This window comes from Ranitomeya imitator, chromosome 2 (genome assembly GCF_032444005.1).
Source record: "Ranitomeya imitator isolate aRanImi1 chromosome 2, aRanImi1.pri, whole genome shotgun sequence".
NCBI lineage: Eukaryota > Metazoa > Chordata > Amphibia > Anura > Dendrobatidae > Ranitomeya > Ranitomeya imitator.
The window spans coordinates 67,083,219-67,104,590 of record NC_091283.1 but is presented as its reverse complement, the minus strand read 5'-3'; positions in this window follow the sequence as shown (position 1 = coordinate 67,104,590).

The following is a 21,372-nucleotide window of genomic DNA, read 5'->3' as shown; positions in this document are numbered from 1 at the left end:
ACCTCCCGTGTCCCTGGACCCTCCGCAATCCCCTAGTCCTGTCCCCTGGCCGTCAGCATCTTTTTCCGGGAAGAAAATGGCAGATGCATGCACAGCGCGCTGGCAGCAATAGGAATTTTTTCATATTGGTTCATTTTGATCACTGTGATATACCCTATCAGAGAGACCAAAATAAAAAAAATAGTAAATCAAGCCCCACTTTATCACCCCCTTAGTTAGGTAAAAATAATAAAATAAAAAAATGTATTTATTTCCATTTTTCCATTAGGGTTAGGGTTGGGTTAGGGTTAGAGATGGGGCTAGGGTTGGGGTTGGGCTAGGGTAAGGGTTGGGCTAGGATTAGGGTTGGGCTAGGGTTAGGGTTGGGGCTAGGGTTATTGTTGCGTTTAGGGTTGAGCTAGGGTCAGGACTGGGGCTAGGGTGGTGGTTGAGGCTAGTGTTAGGGTTGGAGTTAGGTTTGTGCTGGGGTTAGGTTTGTGGTTAGGGTTATGGTTGTGGTTATGGTTGGGATTACGGTTAGGGTTGAGATTAGGGTAAGGGGTGTTTTAGGGTTGGAGTTAGAATTGGGGGGATTCTACTGTTTAGGTACATCAGGGGTCTCCAAATGCAACGTGGTGCCCACCATTGATTCCAGACAATTTCGCGTTCAAAAAGTCAAAAGGTGCTCCCTCCCTTCTGAACCCTGCCATGTGCCTAAACAATGGCTTTCCCTCACATACGGGGTATCGGCGTACTCAGGAGAAATTGCACAACAAATTTTTTCCTGATACTCTTGTGAAAATAAAAAAAATGGTTCCAAAGTAAATTTTTGGTGAAAAAAGTAAAATGTTAAATTTTTTATAGCACATTGCTTTAGTTCTCGCGAAGCACCTGAAGCGTTAATAAACATGAATGTGGTCTTCTGCACCTTGAAGGGTGCATTTTTTAGAATGATGTGACTTTGGGGTATTTTCTGTTTTATTGACCCTCCAAACTCACTTCAAATGTGAGGTGGTCCCTAAAAAATGGTTTTATAAATTTTGTTGGAAAAATGAGAAATCGCTGGTCAACTTTTAACCCTTAACATTATGTTTCCAAAATTGTGCTGATGTAAAGTTGACATGTGGGAAATGTTATTTATTAACTATTTTGTGTGACACTACTCTCTGATTTAAGGGTACAAAATTTAAAAGTTTGAAAATTGCTAAATTTTCAAAATTTTTGCCAAATTTCCATTTTTTTCATAAGTAAACACAAGTTATATCAAATAAATTTTACCACTAACATGAAGTACAATATGTCATGAAAAAACATTCTCAGAATCAGTGGGATACGTTGAAGTGTTCCAGAGCTATAACCTCATAAGGTGACACTGGTCAGAATTGTAAAAATTAGCTTGGTTATTAAGTACCAAACTGACTCTGTCACTAAGGGGATAATATTATTTATGGTAATCACAGTGTTGATAGTATTGTAGCTTGTATTCATGATCAGCATTGTTGTGGTCGGTTACCATGTGATGGTAATTTTTGGTCTGGTCACAATGTAGTGGCATTTAGCCCCTGTATGTGGTATTATTTGGTCACCAAGTGGTGGTAATTTGTGGTCTGGTCACAGTGCGGTGGTATTTTGTCCCTTGTATGTGGTATTTTTCAGTCACTATGTGGTGGAATATGTAGTCTAGTCATGGTGTGGCGTTATTTCTCTTTCTATGTGGTATTATTTGGTCACTATATGCTGGTAATATGTGGTATTATTCGGTCACTGTGTGGTCTGCTCATTGTGTGGTGGTATTTCTTCCCTGTATGTGGTATTGTTGGTCTTGGTATAGTAGATTGTGTTGTTTATGGATGTCATTTGCTATCTCTGATATTAATTAGAAGAAGATTCTTTATTTCCATTACAGATTACAAGCTTGGATCATAGCAGCAGAGATGCATTTACAGGGGTTCTCCTTTGAAAAAAGTAATCACCTCTCCACAATATAAGTGATAATGTATTGATTGGTTGAGGACTGACTGCTTAGACCCAATCGGCAGAATGTGGAACTTTATCCCCATTAGATTGGAGTGGCATGATCGACTTGACCAATAATCCATTCATTCGCACAGTTGCTGCGAGCACTGCTCTTATTTTGTTCTGGAAGGCCCAAAGAGAATGAATGGAGCTGCAGTCAGACATTTCACCTGCCACTGCAACTGGGGATCATGGATAAAAGTTCCTCATTCTTCCGATCAGTGCAGTTTCTAATAGTCAGACCTAAGCAATTGCCTATCCCATAGATCCCATAGATTGGTGATAACTTGTTTTAACCAAAGAACGCGATTAGCGTAAACTACCATAATTGTACATCCCAGTTATGGTGGCGCACAGTAGATGTGCAGAAACCTCCTGTGTTTTACAGTCGATGCTCCACTATAACAGGGTTTACGGCTTACAGATATTTACATATAGCTGTAGAGTGGGCCCTTAGGATCAATTGTCCCTGTGGGCTCCAGGCACCACAGTTCCAACCTGGGAACCACCATTGATCCCCATGCTTGTGCATCACCAAGGAAAGAACTATGAGAAAGAAAAGCAATTAATTCTCACTTTGCTTAGCCATTTTCTTCATTTGTGTGAACCATTAAGCCTGTGCCTCTAGCGAGTAAAGCTTTATTTCTGCAATGAACTTGAGTCTGCAGCAATTCTTGTCGAGAAATTTTGCAACACTCACGACGCCCCTAAGATACCCCCTTCCCATCACTTTCGTTTGAAAATAAAATATATTAACAATGCATATGTACAATCTAGGCACTGTTAACATTATAAAATGTACTTCCATAGTTTTCATGGCCTTCCGTGATGACAGAAAGGCTACATAGTCTTTTTTAGGTGAGGCTGTGATTTGGGATTTATGCACATGCACCAATGTAGCAATACAAGCTGAAACCCATTTAGCTTTAATTGTTTTGCTTTTGTCCTGCTGTGTAATTGCATTAACACATCTCTTGAGTCCAGTGCAATTATTCAAAGAATATACCATGGGAAGAGAATGCCCTTATCTATGCACCACTGGATTCTTTTTAATAATAAGAGCTTTCTTTCACAAAGCTCTCTTTACTCGATAGGAACAATCTCGCAGCGTCTTGAAAAAAAAAGTTTCTGCTGTGAAAATTCATTGAAACTTTCTTCTATCTAAAAAGAAACATTGCGTGACTTTGAGGACATACAACATTTGCTATTACAAAGTAATCTCCAGAAGATTGGTCTTACATGTACTCAAGTAGTTCTCAGCTACTGTGCATTTTCAATTGGCCCATTAACAAGGACCGACACCAATCCAGTGACGAGTGCTAGATTAATTATATTCCAGTCCATCAGCACTTGTTTGCTGGCCTGTTTATACAGGATTGAATGATTTCTAAAATGATTGTTGTATCCCCATTTCTTTTTTTCGTTTATATTTCTCCGTTAATTCCACAGCTCTTTAAAGATATCATCATCGCTGACACAATATAAACTCCCTATCAGTAGGGTTGAGCGAAACGGGTCGTTCATTTTCAAAAGTCGCCGACTTTTAGCAAAGTCGGGTTTCATGAAACCCGATCCGACCCCTGTGCGGGGTCGGCCATGCGGTACGCGACTTTCGCGCCAAAGTCGCGTTTCAATGACGCGAAAAGCGCCATTTCTCAGCCAATGAAGGTAAACGCAGAGTGTGGGCAGCGTGATGACATAGGTCCTGGTCCCCACCATCTTAGAGAAGGGCATTGCAGTGATTGGCTTGCTGTCTGCGGCGTCACAGGGGCTATAAAGGGGCGTTCCCGCCGACCGCCATGTTACTGCTGCTGATCTGAGCTTAGGGAGAGGTTGCTGCCGCTTCGTCAGAAGCAGGGATAGCTTTAGGCAGGGTCCATTAACCACCAAACCGCTTGTGCTGTAGCGATTTCCACTGCCCAACACCACCTTCGGTGTGCAGGGACAGTGGAAGCTACATTTTTTTTTTTCCCCCTCAGCGCTGTAGCTCATTGGGCTGCCCTAGAAGGCTCCCTGATAGCTGCATTGCTGTGTGTACGCCGCTGTGCAAACCAACTGCTTTTTTCAAAGCACAAATCCTCTTGTTCCTTCCTTTCTGCACAGCTATCTTTTTGGTTTGTACACACTTTTTATTTAATTTGTGCATCAGTCCACTCCTTATTGCTGCCTGCCATACCTGGCTGAGATTACTGCAGGGAGATAGTAATTGAAGGACAGTTCCTTTGTTTTTTTTTTTTTTTGTGGGAGATTAAGATTGACATTTCTGCTAGAGTGCCATCCCTGTGTGTGCCATCTCTCACTCAGTGGGCCATAGAAAGTCTATTTATTTTTTTGCTTGATTTGGGTTATAAAATCTACCTGAAAAAATCACTACATCAATCAGTGGGAGAAAAATATTGGCCTCAGGGCTTGTGTGCCACTCTTGACTCCTGTGTGCATCATCACTCACTCAGTGGGCCATAGAAAGCCCATTTATTTTTTTGCTTGATTTTGGTTCTAAAATCTACCTGAAAAAATCACTACATCAATCAGTGGGAGAAAAATATTGGCCTCAGGGCTTGTGTGCCACTCCTGACTCCTGTGTGCATCATCACTCACTCAGTGGGCCATAGAAAGCCCATTTTTTTTTTTTTGCTTTATTTGGGTTCTAAATTCTACCTGAAAAAATCAATAAATCAATCAGTGGGAGATTAATATTGGCCTTTGGGCTTGTGTGCCAGTCCTAAGCGTGCCATCTCTCTCTCTCTCAGATAGTGGGCCATATAAAGCCTATTTATTTTTATTTTTTTTTATTGGGTTTATAAATTTTCCCTGGAAAAAAAAAAAAAAGTGGGAGATTAATATTGGCCTCTGGGCTTGTGTGCCAGTCCTGAGCGTGCCATCTCTCTCACAAATAGTGGGCCATAGAAAGCCTATTTATTTATTTTTTTTTGGTTTTATAAATTCTCCCTTAAAAAAAAAAGGGAGATTAATATTGGCCTTTGGGCTTGTGTGCCAGTCCTAAGCGTGCCATCTCTCTCTGTCTCTCAGATAGTGGGCCATAGAAAGCCTATTTATTATTTTTTTTATTGGGTTTATAAATTTTCCCTGGAACAAAAAAAAAAAAGTGGGAGATAAATATTGGCCTCTGGGCTTGTGTGCCACTCCTGACTCCTGTGTGCGTCATCTCTCACTCAGTGGGCCATAGAAAGCCTTTTTTTGTTTTATTTGTTTTCTAAATTCTCCCTGAAAAAATCATTTTATTTTCTTTGGTTTCTAAATTCTTCCTGAAAAAATCATTTTATTCTATTTTTTTTTTTTTTTAAAGTCTCCCTGAAAAAAAACAAAAAAAAAACAAATCAGTGGGAGATTAATATTGCCCTTTCTGCTTGTGTGCCAGTCTTGACTCCTGGGTGTGCCATCTCTCTCTCTCTCCAATTGTGGGCCATAGAAAGCCTATTATTTTTTTTAGCTTGATTTGGGTTCCAAAATCTACCTGAAAAAATCACTACATCAATCAGTGGGAGATAAATATTGGCCTCTGGGCTTGTGTGCCAGTCCTAAGCGTGCCATCTCTCTCTCTCTCAGATAGTGGGCCATATAAAGCCTATTTATTTTTATTTTTTTTTATTGGGTTTATAAATTTTCCCTGGAAAAAAAAAAAAAAGTGGGAGATTAATATTGGCCTCTGGGCTTGTGTGCCAGTCCTGAGCGTGCCATCTCTCTCACAAATAGTGGGCCATAGAAAGCCTATTTATTTATTTTTTTTTGGTTTTATAAATTCTCCCTTAAAAAAAAAAGGGAGATTAATATTGGCCTTTGGGCTTGTGTGCCAGTCCTAAGCGTGCCATCTCTCTCTGTCTCTCAGATAGTGGGCCATAGAAAGCCTATTTATTATTTTTTTTATTGGGTTTATAAATTTTCCCTGGAACAAAAAAAAAAAAGTGGGAGATAAATATTGGCCTCTGGGCTTGTGTGCCACTCCTGACTCCTGTGTGCGTCATCTCTCACTCAGTGGGCCATAGAAAGCCTTTTTTTGTTTTATTTGTTTTCTAAATTCTCCCTGAAAAAATCATTTTATTTTCTTTGGTTTCTAAATTCTTCCTGAAAAAATCATTTTATTCTATTTTTTTTTTCCTAAAGTCTCCCTGAAAAAACAAACAAAAAAAAACAAATCAGTGGGAGATTAATATTGCCCTTTCTGCTTGTGTGCCAGTCTTGACTCCTGGGTGTGCCATCTCTCTCTCTCTCTCCAATTGTGGGCCATAGAAAGCCTATTATTTTTTTTAGCTTGATTTGGGTTCCAAAATCTACCTGAAAAAATCACTACATCAATCAGTGGGAGATAAATATTGGCCTCTGGGCTTGTGTGCCACTCCTGACTCCTGTGTGCGTCATCTCTCACTCAGTGGGCCATAGAAAGCCTTTTTTTGTTTTATTTGTTTTCTAAATTCTCCCTGAAAAAATCATTTTATTTTATTTGGTTTCTAAATTCTTCCTGAAAAAATCATTTTATTCTATTATTTTTTTTTCCTAAAGTCTCCCTTAAAAAAAAAAAAAAAAATCAAATCAGTGGGAGATTAATATTTACATTTGTGCTTCAGTGACAGTCCTGCGTGTGTGGCATCTCTCTCATTTGTTGCCACCAACAACAGAGTGTGTAACATTGTGCCTGATTTTCGTTGTGGTCTCACTTACCTGTAAAGGGGTAGCTAAATCATACTGAAGTTATAGCTCACCGTGTAATTTGTGTGACAGCAACAAATACCGTTAGTTTGTTTACGTTTTTAAAACAATGAGGAAGTATGGTGGAAGAGGTCGTGGCCGGGGGCGTTCATTGTCAGCTGGTAATGAGGGTAGTGGTAGTGGTGGAGCATCAGCTGGTCGTGGGAAAAAAAATATTGCACCTAAGTCTGGAGCTGTGGAGCCAGGTTCGTCGTCTGGCTACACAAGGCCTCGAACGCTCCCTTTTCTGGGAGTAGGAAAACCGCTTTTAAAGCCGGAGCAGCAAGAGCAAGTTTTGGCTTATCTTGCTGACTCAGCCTCTAGCTCTTTTGCCTCCTCTCGTGAAACTGGTAAATGTCAAAGCAGCGCGTCGTTAGTGGATGTTCACGGTCAGGGACAAGTCGCTTCCTTGTCCTCTTCAGCAAAAACAACAACAGAGAAGAATGCAGCAGGCGACACAACGGGTTACTCCATGGAGCTCTTTACACATACCGTCCCTGGCTTAGAAAGTGAAGCAGTTAACAGTCCATGCCCATTACAAGTTGAATCTGACATGGAGTGCACTGATGCACAGCCACAGCCAGACTACTATGCTGGTCCTTTGACTCAGACCACAACATTGCCCTCGCAGGGTGCTGATCAAGAATCAGACCCTGATGAGACTATGTTGCCCCATCACGAACGCTATACCACCGACCGACATGGTGACACAGACGAAGTTGCACACGAGCTACAAGAAGAGGTAATAGATGACCCAGTTCTTGACCCCGATTGGCAGCCATTGGGGGAACAGGGTGCAGGCGGCAGCAGTTCTGAAGCGGAGGAGGAGGGGCCGCAGCAGGCATCAACATCGCAACAGGTTCCATCTGCCGGGCCCGTATCTTGCCCAAAACGCGTGGCAAAGCCAAAACCTGTTGGAGGACAGCGTGGCCATCCGGTTAAAGCTCAGTCTGCAATGCCTGAAAAGGTATCCGATGCTAGAAAGAGTGCAGTCTGGCATTTTTTTAAACAACATCCAATTGATCAGCGCAAAGTCATCTGTCAAAAATGTTCAACTACCTTAAGCAGAGGACAGAATCTGAAAAGTCTCAATACAAGTTGCATGCATAGACATTTAACCACCATGCATTTGCAAGCCTGGACTAACTACCAAACGTCCCTTAAGGTTGTAGCACCCTCGGCCAATGAAGCTAGTCAGCAACGCAACATCCCTTCCGGCAGTGTAGGGCCACCATTTTCCGCACCACCTGCAGTATCTGTGCAGGTTTCTTTGCCAGGCCAAAGCAGTCAGGGTCAGGGAATCACCAGTTTCGTAGTAGGAAACACTGCATCTAGGGCACCGGTGGCAACAATACCATCTCCCACCGTCTCTCAGTCTGCCTTGTCCACCGGCACCCCCGCTAGTTCCACGATCTCCAGCTCTCCAGTCCAGCTCACCCTACATGAGACTATGGTTAGAAAAAGGAAGTACTTAGCCTCGCATCCGCGTACACAGGGTTTGAACGCACACATAGCTAGACTAATCTCGTTAGAGATGATGCCCTACCGGTTAGTTGAAAGCGAAGCTTTCAAAGCCCTGATGGACTACGCTGTACCACGCTACGAGCTACCCAATCGACACTTTTTTTTCCAGAAAAGCCATCCCAGCCCTCCAACAGCATGTTAAAGAGCGCATCGTCCATGCACTCAGGCAATCTGTGAGCACAAAGGTGCACCTGACAACAGATGCATGGACCAGTAGGCATGGCCAGGGACGTTACGTGTCCATCACGGCACACTGGGTAAATGTGGTGGATGCAGGGTCCACAGGGGACAGCAAGTTTGGGACAGTTCTGCCTAGCCCACGGTCTAGGAAACAATTGGCTGTAGCCGTTCGCACCCCCTCCTCCTCCTCTTCGTCCTCCTGCAGAAGCGAGAGCTCGTCCTCAGACCGCAGTCGCACAACCACTCCATCCGCAGCTGCCACTGTTGCACACCAGGTCTCCCATTATGGGGCAGCTACTGGCAAATGTCAGCAGGCTGTATTGGCTATGAAGTGTTTGGGCGACAACAGACACACCGCGGAAGTTCTGTCCGAGTTCTTGCAGAAAGAAACGCAGTCGTGGCTGGGCACTGTAGATCTTGAGGCAGGCAAGGTAGTGAGTGATAACGGAAGGAATTTCATGGCTGCCATCTCCCTTTCCCAACTGAAACACATTCCTTGCCTGGCTCACACCTTAAACCTGGTGGTGCAGTGCTTCCTGAAAAGTTGTCCAGGGTTATCCGTTCTGCTCCTCAAAGTGCGTGGACTTTGCTCACATATCCGCCGTTCGCCCTTACACTCCAGCCATATGCAGACCTATCAGCGTTCTTTGAACCTTCCCCAGCATCGCCTAATCATAGACGTTGCAACAAGGTGGAACTCAACACTGCACATGCTTCAGAGACTGTGTGAACAGAGGCGGGCTGTTATGCTTTTGTGGGAGGATACACATACACGGGCAGGCAGTAGGATGGCAGACATGGAGTTGTCAGGTGTGCAGTGGTCGAAGATTCAAGACATGTGTCAAGTCCTTCAGTGTTTTGAGGAATGCACACGGCTGGTTAGTGCAGACAACGCCATAATAAGCATGAGCATCCCCCTAATGCGTCTGCTGATGCAAAGTTTGACGCACATAAAGGATCAGGCGTCTGCAGCTGAGGAAGAGGAAAGCCTTGATGACAGTCAGCCATTGTCTGGCCAGGGCAGTGTACAGGACGAGGTAGCGGGCGAAGAGGAGGAGGAGGACGAGGAGGATGATGGGGATGATTATATTTTTAATGAGGAAGCTTTTCCGGGGCCACTGGAAATTGGTGGCGCGGCAAGGCCGGGTTCTGGTTTTTTGAGGGACACAAGTGACGTGGATTTGCCTGAAACTGCCCCTCAACCAAGCACAACCGCAGATTTGAGAACTGGAACTTTGGCCCACATGGCGGATTATGCCTTACGTATCCTCAAAAGGGACACACGCATAACTAAAATGATGAATGATGACGATTACTGGTTGGCCTGCCTCCTTGATCCTCGCTATAAAGGCAAATTGCAAAATATAATGCCACATGAGAACTTGGAACTAATATTAGCAACCAAACAATCAACTCTTGTTGACCGTTTGCTTCTGGCATTCCCTGCACACAGCGCCCGTGATCGTTCTCACACGAGCTGCAGGGGCCAGCAGACCAGAGGAGTCAGAGGGGCAGAAATCAGAAGTGGCGTTGGCCAGAGGGGTTTTCTGACCAGGTTGTGGAGTGATTTTGCTATGACCGCAGACAGGACAGGTACTGCAGCATCAATTCAAAGTGACAGGAGACAACATTTGTCCAGTATGGTTACAAACTATTTTTCATCCCTTATCGATGTTCTCCCTCAACCGTCATTCCCATTTGATTACTGGGCATCAAAATTAGACACCTGGCCAGAATTGGCAGAATATGCATTGCAGGAGCTTGCTTGCCCGGCAGCTAGTGTCCTATCAGAAAGAGTATTCAGTGCTGCAGGTTCAATACTAACAGAAAAAAGGACTCGTCTGGCTACCCAAAATGTAGATGATCTAACCTTCATTAAAATGAACCACAACTGGATTTCGAAATCTTTTGCCCCACCTTGCCCGGCTGACACCTAGCTTTCCTATGAAAAGGTCTTGCCTGTGGACTATTCTGAATGCCTTTTCCAATCTCGTAATTTTCTGCACCTGATTGTCCAGCATACGACATGTTTACACCTCACTAAATGGCCAAACTCCCCACACGGGGCCGTGGTATCGACACTTGGCGACAGCACCCGTGAGAGTGCAGTTTGTCTGAAGAGGTGGGTGAGCCCGCTTTTGGTCGACGGCACTGCCACTGGGTCCCTCCTACTACAATAAAGTGTCTCTGGCGGTGGTGGTGCGCACCCAACGTCAGACACACCATTGTAATATGAGGGGCCCTGGGCCTGTACCGCCGGCCACAAGACAGTTTCCCCCCACCCCAGCTCAAACAGTGCTCTACCACTTGCAAAATTATCTCACAGCTCCACCAATGTTTAGTCTATGCGCTGACATCCTTCAATGCCTGCCACTGACAATACCATTGTATTGACATTTTTGTTATGTTAGGCCTTCGATGCCTGTCTGTGGTCACTCCTTCCACTAGGCCTCCACTGACCACACCACTGCTGCCCGTGTACCCCTGGAACCAATTTAAAATTGCCTACAGCCATGTGTTATTATTTTAGGCCTTTGATGCCTGTCTGCGGTCACTCCTTCCACTAGGCCTCCACTGACCACACCACTGCTGCCCGTGTACCCCTGGAACCAATTTAAAATTGCCTACAGCCATGTGTTATTATTTTAGGCCTTCGATGCCTGTCTGCGGTCACTCCTTCCACTAGGCCTCCACTGACCACACCACTGCTGCCCGTGTACCCCTGGAACCAACATCAGAAAATATAAAAATAAGTATTTTGCTTATAAAAAAGAAAATACTGGAGAGATATCAAATGCAGACATTTTAACATTAAAAACAAACACATACAACAAAAATCTGGTACAGTACTAAAAATGGCCACCAGCTACAATAACTTTCTCCTGCAAGTAGTTAACTGAAAGGTTTTTTCAATTTTAAACACAGATATGGCATCCACCGAGTGTTGTCCTGTCGCGTCTTCTTTATATTATTGCCAAGAAGATGCAAAACAATGAAAATAATAAAATCATTATTTACCAAAAAAATAGAGTAAGTCAAAACCACATTGCAAATAAACATTCATTACAAATAAAGAAGCAGGGCGCGTCCGAGGGTGAGTATATACCTAATAAGAATATAATCACCCTCGGACGCGCCCTGCTTCTTTCCGACAGCCTTCCTTCCTAAGAATCAGCCCTTCCGTGGTGTAGAGAGAGGGTTTGTTACACTCCAAGGTGTTCCCCAGGTTGCCTTTCCTGAGCTTCGATCTTTCGGCTCTCGTTTAGTAGTTGTTGGAAACTACGCTGCATTGGGCCTACAAATTGGGTATGGGGTGTAGAGAGATGGTGTGTTCCACTCCAAGGTGTTCCCCAGGTTGCCTTTCCTGAGCTTCGATCTTCCGGCTCTCGTTTAGTAGTTGTTGGAACCTACGCTGCATTAGGCCTACAAATTGGGTATGGGGTGTAGAGAGATGGTGTGTTCCACTGTAGAGAGATGGTGTGTTCCACTCCAAGGTGTTCCCCAGGTTTCCTCGCCAATGCTTCGATCATCATGCTCTCGTTTAGTAGTTGTTGGAAACTACGCTGCATTAGGCCTACAAATTGGGTATGGGGTGTAGAGAGATGGTGTGTTCCACTCCAAGGTGTTCCCCAGGTTTCCTCTCCATTGCTTCGATCTTCATGCTCTCGTTTAGTAGTTGTTGGAAACTACGCTGCATTAGGCCTACAAATTGGGTATGGGGTGTAGAGAGATGGTGTGTTACACTCCAAGGTGTTCCCCAGGTTTCCTCTCCATTGCTTCGATCTTCCGGCTCTCGTTTAGTAGTTGTTGGAAACTACGCTGCATTAGGCCTACAAATTGGGTATGGGGTGTAGAGAGATGGTGTGTTACACTCCAAGGTGTTCCCCAGGTTTCCTCTCCATTGCTTCGATCTTCCGGCTCTCGTTTAGTAGTTGTTGGAAACTACGCTGCATTAGGCCTACAAATTGGGTATGGGGTGTAGAGAGATGGTGTGTTACACTCCAAGGTGTTCCCCAGGTTTCCTCTCCATTGCTTCGATCTTCCAGCTCTCGTTTAGTAGTTGTTGGAAACTACGCTGCATTAGGCCTACAAATTGGGTATGGGGTGTAGAGAGATGGTGTGTTACACTCCAAGGTGTTCCCCAGGTTTCCTCTCCATTGCTTCGATCTTCCGGCTCTCGTTTAGTAGTTGTTGGAAACTACGCTGCATTAGGCCTACAAATTGGGTATGGGGTGTAGAGAGATGGTGTGTTCCACTCCAAGGTGTTCCCCAGGTTGCCTTTCCTGAGCTTCGATCTTCCGGCTCTCGTTTAGTAGTTGTTGGAAACTACGCTGCATTAGGCCTACAAATTGGGTATGGGGTGTAGAGAGATGGTGTGTTCCACTCCAAGGTGTTCTCCAGGTTGCCTTTCCTGAGCTTCGATCTTCCGGCTCTCGTTTAGTAGTTGTTGGAAACTACGCTGCATTAGGCCTACAAATTGGGTATGGGGTGTAGAGAGATGGTGTGTTCCACTGTAGAGAGATGGTGTGTTCCACTCCAAGGTGTTCCCCAGGTTTCCTCGCCAATGCTTCGATCATCATGCTCTCGTTTAGTAGTTGTTGGAAACTACGCTGCATTAGGCCTACAAATTGGGTATGGGGTGTAGAGAGATGGTGTGCTCCACTCCAAGGTGTTCCCCAGGTTTCCTCGCCAATGCTTTGATCATCATGCTCTCGTTTAGTAGTTGTTGGAAACTACGCTGCATTAGACGTACAAATTGGGTATGGGGTGTAGAGAGATGGTGTTTTCCACTCCAAGGTGTTCTCCAGGTTGCCTTTCCTGAACTTCTATCTTCAGGCTCTCATTAAATTGTGGTTAAACGGAACAACTGCATTTGGCGTACTAGTTGGTTTGGGGCCTACTATCGGTGTCTGCCGCTCCTTGCTGTTCTCCTGGTTTCCTGTCCTGAAATTCCGTTTTCAGGCGCTCGTTAAGTAGTTGTTAATGTTAGACTGCATTTGGCCTACTAGTTGGGTTGGGGCCTACTATCGGTGTCTGCCACTCCTTGCTGTTCTCCTCCACTGAACAAAGCTGTGCCGCCTGTTTACTACTGTTGCCAATTTTGAACTGCATTTCGACTACTTACTGATTTGGGCCTACTCTCTGTGTCAGCCTCTCATTCCAGTTGTCCTCCACTGCAATGCCCCCTGATTAGTCCTGTGTTACCAATTTTGAACTGCATTTAGCCCACTTTATTCTTTGGGCCTATATCTGTGTTTCCTCCTCATCCTGCCCATTGCCCAGCCAGTGATAGATGAGTCTGCTGGTACATTGACCCATAACGCAACATTTCCCGTGCACGCTACACTGCAAGATTGTGACCCTGCTGAAAGTCAGGTCCCCCTTCCCGCATACCATACCACCTTACACGGGGACAAACAGGAAGGTGCAGATGAAAGTGCAGGTTCCTTCATCAGGTGGGGGGAGGAATACTAGTTGGCGACGTCACTGGCACAGGGCCTCTCATGGTACGCAAAAGTGTTGCTGCCGGTGGGAGGCGCCCCCGCCGTGCAAACACACCGCTGTACTTTGAGGGGCCCTGTGCCAGTGCCAATGCCAACGAGTGGGCCCCCCCTGCTTGCTCAGTTTCACAGCACTTGCAAAGTTGAAATACTTACCTCTCCCTGCTCCACTGCCGTGACGTGGTCCAGATTTCCTGGGCCCACTAATTACTTGAACCAGCCCTACCCACCACAACTTTAGCCAAATGACCCCCAATTTCAAATGCCTTCCAATTATTATAAGGTAAATTACACTTGACAAGCTTTATTAAGAAGAATGGATGGTTTTGACATTAAAATGGGCACTCTAGGTGTTTTCCTGGCCCCCACTCACTGCCGACTATGCTGCCCCATTGACTTGCATTGGGTTTCGTGTTTCGGTCGATCCCGACTTTACGTCATAATCGGCCAATTTCACTTGACCCGACTTTTGAGATAGTCGGGTTTCGCGAAACCCGGCTCGACTCTAAAAAGGTCAAGGTCGCTCAACTCTACCTATCAGTATGTCTTTGGAGCGTGGGAGGAAACCGAAGAACCTGGAGGAAATCCAAGCAAACATGGGGAGAACATACAAACTCCTTGCAGATGTTGTCCTTGGTGGATTTCAACCCAGGACTCAACGGTACTTCTGGGCTCCTCTCCCATGCACATGTACTATGCAGATTATTAGCACCATACCACCTGTTTACACTGGGAGATGTGCTGTTGATAATGATGATTTTCATGGATACATAAAAATCGGATCTCCTGATGAATGAACATTTTGCTTGTTCACCTGGTGATTACTGACATATTTACACCAGCAAAAATTAATCAACAAATGTTCTTACGAATATTCGGTCAACAATTATAGACTTGTATAAAGGATTTAAAAAACTTACATCAGTCTCATATACTGCCTGTAGTGATGGAGGTATTTGTGTTCAAAGATCCCTGCTCTTTATTGATGAAGTAAAAAAAAAGATCTGCCCTACTTGATTATAATTTGGTCACTTTTGGCATGTTGCGATTACTATATTTTAGAATGGTGGTAATTAGGCATGATATGGTGATCTTTACTCGTTACGGTGAAATGTTTTTGGCAGTCTGATAGATGCATCAATAAAAGCTGTACCATGGACAACCATTCACACTGAAGTTATATTCTCTGATCAATAATACAGGTGTCTTCAAGGCTGAGAGGAAAAGTTTGAAGTCACTGTAAGTAACGAGATTGCCGAACAGAAGCAGTATGCAATGTGTACCGGGCCACTCTTCCTTTGTAATCCTCATGCAAATTGGTGGTCATATTGAAGCACCGCCTTGTGAGATGCAGGGCCTAGTATCCCGGAGGATGGTTCAGTCATGGTGACTCCGATGGCTCTAAAGGCCCCGTCACACTTAGCGACGCTAAAGCGATCCCGACAACGATACGACCTGTCAGGGATCGTTGCTGCGTCGCTATGTGGTCGCTGGTGAGATGTCAAACAGTGAGATCTTCCCAATGACGCAGCAGCGATGCGGCGACCTGTAGCGACCTGTACAACGATGTCGTTGGTCGTTGTGACCCTGTCACATGGCAGCTATTATGACGATTCAGACCTCGATGAGGGACGTCCTGTGTGACGTTGTAGTCACACAGGCGTGCATTTGCGTTGCCTTTTCCGCGCCCAATCAGTTCCGATTGGTGGTCGCTACTGCGTTCTGATTGGTGGCAGCTTTGCCTTATGAGGCGACACAATAGCCCTTCGGTGGGAACGCATTTGAGACCCCAAACGATACCTACCGTGCACAAAAGGTGTCAGAAGAACCGTTGAAGAATAGATAAATCGAAGAGGAGTCGCAGGCCGGAGAACTCTACAACGATCGGCAAACCACCACGCGGTCAGGAACAAAGGATGGAAGCGCTACTATGTCGCCTTCTTTTGAAGGCATGACCGCTAATCAGAACACAGTAGCGACCACCAATCGGAGCGGAGGGGTGTGGAAAAGGCAACGCAAATGCACGCCTATGTGTCGGTGTCTGAGTCATCAACGAGGTTGTTGGTAAGGTGTCAAACACAGCGATATGTGCTACCCAGTGGGACCTCAACGATCAAAAAAGGTCCAGGCCATTCCGACACGACCAGCGATCTCGCAGCAGGGGCCTGGTCGCTGCTATGTGTCAAACATAGCGAGATCGCTACTGAGGTCGCTGTTGCGTCACAAAACTTGTGACTCAGCAGCGATCTCGCTAGCGACCTCGCTTAGTGTGAAGGACCTTAACAATCCCTAGGTTAGGTGGCAATTATAAAAGGGGAGACAATAGATATATGAGACTGAGAGTTATGTTGATGCCCGCAAGTTATGAGGCCACAGATGAAGGAAGCATACACCACCAAGACTTGGGATAGGAAAGCGCTCTATAAGCACACGACGGCACACTGGCGGTTACAGCAATAGACGCTGTATCATGTGTCTTTATGTTGACAGCTTAGTCGGGCGCTAGACAGCAAGCATCCACCTTTTGCAAACAGTCATACACAAGGGAGGGGATTTTAAAGAACGACTTGCACTCATCAACACACACATGATTCCAAATGTACACTAGCGCATGGGCGTGCAGCCATGCAAATTTTTTATAGCTGCAGCAAGAACAGGACCTTCCCAGAAGGACCAATGGGAGTCAGCCACAGAAGAACACCTTCAGGACCTTCCTAAAGGACAAATGGCATTTGCTGCAGTATGTGAGCATGTGACCCTTGATCTCCAATGAGAGATCTTGCCCTGGGCATGCTCAGATAGGGAAGAGCAGAACTTAGTCCCAAACACGTCTGCTCGCCGCTGCCCAGTACTGGCTACAATGGCAGAAGCTGGAAAAGCAGCAGTAACCAGTCATCCAGTATCAGCCTGAGATAGATGCTGGGACTGACGTCTCCACTGAGCAGACTCCACCGTGGCTGGAGAAGAATGGGAGACCGCAGCGGAGATGGTTTGAGATTCCCCCTGTGCAGAGGCGGGATCTCGACACCAAACAGAACTTTACTGAAGACTGGTAACATTTCTTATATTTTTTCAATGTAACAGTCATGGGTAGCTGATAAACTTTTTCTTTCACATTGCGATGGTCAAAGCATTTTCTCGGTTCTGGCCTTGGGAAGATGGCGGTAGCTTTCCATTTGACTAACTGTGCTACGTGAAGGGGGAGGATCATCCAACCTTAATCGGATTGGAGTATCCGGGGAATCTGCTGTGCAGTTCTGCAGTTCTTGTCTCAGCACTCTGTTGCTGTAAAAGTGGGTCACTCCGAATAGGGTGCTATTTGTACTTCCCACTTGTCCCAATTCAGGAGCCCCAATTTTCTACCTCTTCTCCTCACCAAAACTGCCCTTAATGTGACCTTTTTCGTCCTTCATGCACCACTTCCAGCTGCCACTTCTTTTCAAATCAGAAAAACAAGTTGCAATACCAAACTAAGGCAGAAGAGGGCAGCATAGTACTACAAGTTGTAATACCAAAACAAGGCAGGAGAGGGCAGCATAGTATTAAGTAATTTACCTCCTCCCAAGGCAAGAAGGGGAGCACAAGTGTAATCATGTAAGGAATAGAGAACACACTTACCATATGACATATAACATACATGTTAGAATCTGTTTAGTTTGTGACTATCCGCCTTTTGTGGAGTTCTGGTTGCTGGTATTTTTCCTCAGGTGCTGGGTTTGTCTTGGGTCAGGTGTTTCTATCACTCTTTATTAACCAGCATCTGCCTCCCATTCCTTGCTGGACAACAGTGTTAATCTGCTTGAGCTCTAGCTTGGTGCTTTGCTTTGTGTTCTGTGTGTGTTATTTGTGCAGTGCTGGTAATTCTGGTTCTGCCAGCCTTAGTTTCTGGTTTCTATTGGTATCTGAAACCTTCTCTGTGTTTTCTACTAGGAGGTGACCCATCTTTGTACCCAGTCCTTAGTTCTTTTAGGGAACCCATTCCCCTTATCTACAAGTCTTCGCTTGAGATTAACCTAGGATCGTCGGTGGGTCTATTCGCAAGGAATGGGTCGTCCACTGCATCGTAGGGTTTCAGCCTAGTCATAGTGCATGGTCAGTTTTCCCCTTTCTACCTTAGTCCTGTGTTGCAGATCCGTAACAATACATTAGTAATGGTTTTTCTGGTCACTAGGATATTATTATTATTATTTATTTATATAGCACCATTAGTTCCATGGTGCTGTACATGAGAAGGGGGTTACATACAGGGTTATAGATAACGTTTACAGTAAACAGGTTTACAGTGACGGACTGGTACAGAGGGGAGAGGACCCTGTCCTTGCGGACTTACATTCTATGGGATGGTGGGGACAGAAGGTAGGGGTGAGGCGGTGGATCTGGCAGTGGTGAGGCGGCGGCTCTGGCGGCGGCGAGGCAGCGGCTCTGGCGGTGGTGAGGCGGCGGCTCTGGCGGTATCTGACGATATGATTGCAAGTATTCAATTTTTCACAGTTGTGATCAAATACCAACTAGACTCTTCTCAGCTTCTCTAAATGTTCTATAATACAAATCACTCACATAGAGAATATAGCAGAATCATAATATTGTGATTGCCGACTCTTTTCACCCTAAATATTCCCTTCTAGCTAAAAGAACCCCTACACATTAGACTTACGTTAGTCAATCAGTGGTCTTGGCTTACAGTCTAATGTATATGGGGATATCAAGACTCTCCTTGACAGATGATGTCATAGGAGCTAAGGATCTGATATGACTGATTTTGGACTATTGATCCTTTTGCTCTCTGTGAGATAAGTCATAACCAGAGGGCTCTGGAAGTGGCTTTCTTGAAGACAACACAAGTCGCGGGCTCCTGTCAGCAGAGAAGTCAAGAGATACGTTTGCCGGATCATTTGGCCGACAACTATCTATTGCGTATGGGATCCCTAAATTTCCTGTGAAGTTTGTGGATGCACAGTGATGCTTCCTGTCATTCACTTCAAAGAAGCTGTGCTACAGTGTCTAGCACATCAGGTGGTCTGAGGTGCATGAGAAATAGTGAGATGATTTCCATCCCTTTGATCTCCTGATCAGCATGGATCCCTGAGGTGGTACTCCCACCTAAACATAATGTTAAAACATTTTCTAATACTATGCCAATTAACTAATGAGAAGACTTTCTTAATTTGAATTTTACCTTTATCTGATCTGTAGCTAGTAGTGTTGAGCGATACCTTCCGATATCAAGAAGTATTGGTATCGGATTGGATCGGCCGATATCCAAAAAATATCGGATATCACCGATACCGATACCCGATACCAATGCAAGTCAATGGGACACAAATATCGGAATGTAAAAAAACCCTTTCTGTCCTTCTACATCCTGTTCTGGAGTGATAAAGAGTTTGGGCGGTGCGTGGGCAGGCACTGTGCGAGTCTGTGTGTGCAGGCGGGGTCTGTGCGGCCTGCCTGGGCTCTGTGCGGGCTTGCCGGGGCTCTGTGCGGGCCTAATAGGAATATACTCACCCTCGGACGCGCCCTGCTTCTTTCCGGCAGCCTTCCTTCCTAAGAATCAGCGCTTGAATGACCTTCGGTGACGTCGCGGCTTGTGATTGGTCGCGTGAGCGGTCAAATGGGCGGTCGCGCGACCAATCACAAGCCGCGACGTCATCTAAGGTCCTTCACGCGCTGATTCTAAGGAAGGAAGGCTGCCGGTTAGTACCAGGGCGCGTCCTAGGGTGAGTATAGCAATATTTTTTATTTTAATTCTTTATTTTACACTTAAATATGGATTCCGATACCGATTTCCAATATTGCAAGCATATCGGAACTCGGTATCGGAATTCCGATACCAGATTCAGAAGATCGCCGACCTCATGGCCGACCCCACACAGGGGTCGGGTCGGGTTTCATGAAACCCGACTTTGCCAAAAGTCGGCGACTTCTGAAAATGGCCGACCCGTTTCGCTCAACCCTACTGAGGCTAATTGTTTTGGGTATAAAATATATTTATTTTTCTCTTGTTTGCTATTTAATAAAGTATACGATTTTACAGAGGTTTTTTTCTTTTGTAAAACTTGTCATTTCCCTTGTTGGATATATACATTTTGTGAGCTTTGGGGTATGTAGAGCCAGAAAGTCCCTATGAATATCCGAAAGGTCACGATGAAACTGACACCTGAGAGCTGAATCATTCCATTGAACCTCAGAGGATCATTACCAGAACTCAGAATTATAGTCCTCTGTAGTGCGGCCCTACTGCTTCAGGTTCAAGCCTGGACCCTGTTAGGTTCATCATAGATCATTACTAAGGCATCAAAAAAGGCATCAATGGAAAACCGTTCTGAGACAGGTGGGGACAAAGGGAAAGCTCAAGTCCGAGGATGCCCTCGCAATAGGGTCATAATTATTTTCACCCGCTGGGACTCATCCCCTGAAGACTGGGGTTTTATGGTAAAACATAGTCTTCAGCTCTCCCTGAATACACTACACTGATCCTTCTCCCATGAAAATTTGCCTGGAAGTGTCCCTACTGGTTTGGGGAAGGCAAACTGCACTTTAGAAGGTGCAGGAGTCATTTCTATAGTCTATAGTAGAGAGCTTTGGGAAGCATCCATAGCTCTAGAAAACCTACCCCTCCTCTGGGACTGTGGAAATTATAGTCTTTGGTGTTCCCTGGCCAGATCCTGAACCATCTGGATCAGATTCATCACCTGATCACAGAGTGTATGAATTGGATCCATTGGTGATAAAAAAAAGTATATGGTCAGTCAAAATTTGAAGCTAGTCACTACTCACAGACAGGCTGTGAGGCAGAAAAATCAGACATTGTGGGGTCAGTGCCAACAGTGCTAAGTAGTGTTGAGCATTCCGATACCGCAAGTATTGGGTATCGGCCGATATTTGCGGTATCAGAATTCCGATCCCGAGTTCCGATATTTTTGCGATATCGGGAATCGGGATCGGGATGAATATTTATGTGTAAAATAAAGAATAAAAATAAAAAATATGAATATACTCACCCTCGGACGCGCCCTGGTTGTAACCGCTGCAACTGGCAGTCTCCTTTCCTAAGAATGAGCGAGTGAAGAACCTGCGATGACGTCGCGGCTTGTTATTGGTCACGTGAGCGGTCACATGAGCAGTCACGCGACCAATCACAAGCCACGACGTCATCGAAGGTCCTTCACCCGCTCATTCTTAGGAATGGAGGTTGCCGGTTACACCGCTAAGGTCCAGGGTCCGCCGGAGGGGTGAGTATATCCATATTTTTTATTTTTATCCTTTATTTTTTACATGAATATCGATCCCAGGGCCTGAAGGAGAGTTTCTTCTCCTTCAGACCCTGGGAACCATTCCAGGATACATTCCGATATTTGTGTCCGATTGACTTGTATTGGTATCAGGTATCGGTATCGGCGATATCCGATATTTTTTGAATATCGGCCGATACAATCCGATACCGATAACTTTCAAAAATTACAGATCT